At 40.1% G+C, this 2,168-nt stretch overlaps 1 pseudogene; it reads right to left on the reverse strand.

Annotated features, from left to right (window-relative positions):
* Positions 1–743: 743 nt before the first annotated feature.
* LOC146398878 (phosphatidylinositol 3,4,5-trisphosphate 3-phosphatase and dual-specificity protein phosphatase PTEN pseudogene) lies at positions 744–1,925 on the reverse strand (annotated as a pseudogene).
* Between the last annotated feature and the right edge of the window lie 243 nt (positions 1,926–2,168).

The following is a 2,168-nucleotide window of genomic DNA, read 5'->3' on the forward strand; positions in this document are numbered from 1 at the left end:
GTTGTGGAAGGTTCATTCCTGGACCCCAATACAGATTCCCTCCCTCTAGCTGCCTTTTCTAGCACCAATATGCTTTAGAAAAATAAAATGCACAAATAGCAAGCAATGACTGTGGCCAATTCCTCAAATATCCAGATTAATAACTGTATCATGCTAAAGAAAGGTGTGTGTAAATAGCTGGAGATGGTATATGGTCCAGAGTCCAGCATAAAGCATATTCCTTTCTGAGCATTCCTTCCATTCCCCTAACCCGAATACATGCATTAGACTGTAGCAAAACCCTTTAGAAACTCCTCTTAGCCAACTGCAAACTTATCTGTTGCCACAAGAGCAAAGGGGTAGGATGTCAACCCGTATTTCATGAGCTCTTTAGCCCCTTCAGTTGGTGACAGGACACAAAATGAAATATTCCTACGTATACACAGCAGTCTGACTCCACTTTTTATAAAACTGGAATAAAATGGGAAAAGTGCCATCTTTATTTATCCTAAATTAATTTTAAATGTCGGTTTGACACAAAAAGGTATATACATGACACAGCTACACAACCTTTTTTCAACAGGACAACAAGTGTCAAAACTCTGTGGATGTATAGGGTGAAACAAGATTGGTCAGGAAAAGAGAATTGTTCCTACAACTGGTAATCTGACACAATGTCCTACTGCCATTAAAAAAAAAAACATCCATTTTCAGATTATTCAAGTTTGTTTTTTATGGTGTTTTATCCCTCTTGATTAAAAAAATCAGACTTTTGTAATTTGTGTGTGCTGAACTTCATCAAAAGGTTCATTCTCTGGATCAGAGTCAGTGGTGTCAGAATATCTATAATGATCAGGTTCATTGTCATAACATCCGGTGTTACAGAAGTTGAACTGCTAGCCTCTGGACTTTATGACTCCTTTACTGCTTTTGTGAAGTACAGCTTCACCTTAAAATTTGGAGAAAAGTGTCAGTTGGCCTTGTCTTTATTTGCTTTGTCAAGATCATTTTTTGTTAAAATGAGCACTAGATATTCCTTGTCATTATCTGTACGTTCTATACTGCAAATACTATCAATTTCTTGATCACATGGGCTTCCATTTTCTACTTTTTCTGAGGTTTCCTCTGGTCCTGGTATTAAGAATGTATTTACCCAAAAGTGAAAGATTTTTTCTTTTTTTAGCATCTTGTTCTGTTTGTGGAAGAACTCCACTTTGATGTCACCACACACAGGCAATGGCTGAGGGAACTCAAAGGACATGAACTTGTCTTCCCATCATGTGGGTCCTGAATTGGAGGTTGGCAGGCCACAAACTGAGGATTGCATGTTCCACCACTGAACACTGGAATAACTTCAAACAACATCTTGCGAAACAACAGTGCACTGGTCTATAATCCAGATGATTCTTTAACAGGTAGCTGTAATAATACACATAGTGACTCTGACTGGGAATAGTTACTCCCTTTTTGTCTCTGGTCCTTACTTCCCCATAGAAATCTTGTGCCTTTAAAAATTTGCCCGGATGAAACAAATATGCACAAATCATTACACCAGTTCATCCTTTTCCAGGTTTACAGTGAATTGCTGCAACATGATTGTCATCTTCACTTAGCCATTGGTCAAGATCTTCACAAAAAGGTTTGATAAATTCTAGCAGTGGTGGATTATGATCTTCAAAAGGATACTGTGCAACTCTGCAGTTAAATGTGGCGGTATCATAATGTCTTTCAGCACATACATTGTATATCTTGTAATGGTTTTTATGCTTTGACTCCAAAATCCTTACTACATCATCAATATTGTTCCTGTATATGCCTTAAAGTCTTTCTGCAGGAAACCCCAGAGCAATAATATTTGGATAAATATAGGTCAAGTCTAAGTCAAATCCATTCTCTTGATATCTCCTTTTGTTTCTGCTAACGATCTCTTGGATGATGGCTATCATGTCTGGGAGTCTGTGGCTGAAGAAAAAGGTGGAGAGAGATGGCAGAAGCTGCTGGTGGTGGGCCTTCTTCTGCAGGATGGAAATGGCTCTGGACTTGGTGGTAGCTGATGCCCCTCGCTCTGCTGCTGCTTGGCTCTGGACTGCAGCTGGGCAATGGCTGCTGCAGCGGCTGCTGGATGGTTGCAGCGACTGGGCCTGCTTCTCCTCAGCAGCCAGAGGTCTGGCAGTGGTGGCAGCAGAATA

The sequence above is a fragment of the Sus scrofa genome, chromosome 10, assembly GCF_054392235.1.
Source record: "Sus scrofa isolate SSC_HxYL_T2T_F1_AM1 chromosome 10, Sscrofa_HxYL_maternal_Yorkshire_Landrace_v2.0, whole genome shotgun sequence".
In the NCBI taxonomy this organism is placed as follows: Eukaryota; Metazoa; Chordata; class Mammalia; order Artiodactyla; family Suidae; genus Sus; species Sus scrofa.